The following is a 344-nucleotide window of genomic DNA, read 5'->3' on the forward strand; positions in this document are numbered from 1 at the left end:
GTACAGGCTCTTCCAAAGTTTGAGGAAAAAGATATTGAAGCATTCTTTATTCATTTGAGAAGCTAGCTAAACAGATGAAATGGCCACAGGAAAACTGGATGTTATTATTAGCGCCTAAGTTGTTAGGTCGGGCGCATGAGGTATATGCTATCAGAAGAAATGTCGGTGAATTATGATGTGGTGAAAAAGGCTATTTTGAGTGCATATGAGTTGGTTCCTGAAGCAAACAGGCAGAAATTTAGGAATATGAGAAAACAGCCTGGGCAAACTTATATTGAGTTTGAAAGTGTAAAACAAAGTAATTTTGACTGGTGGATACGGGTGTTACAAATAGAAACAATGTA

Source organism: Cetorhinus maximus, chromosome 2, assembly GCF_964194155.1.
Source record: "Cetorhinus maximus chromosome 2, sCetMax3.hap1.1, whole genome shotgun sequence".
NCBI lineage: Eukaryota > Metazoa > Chordata > Chondrichthyes > Lamniformes > Cetorhinidae > Cetorhinus > Cetorhinus maximus.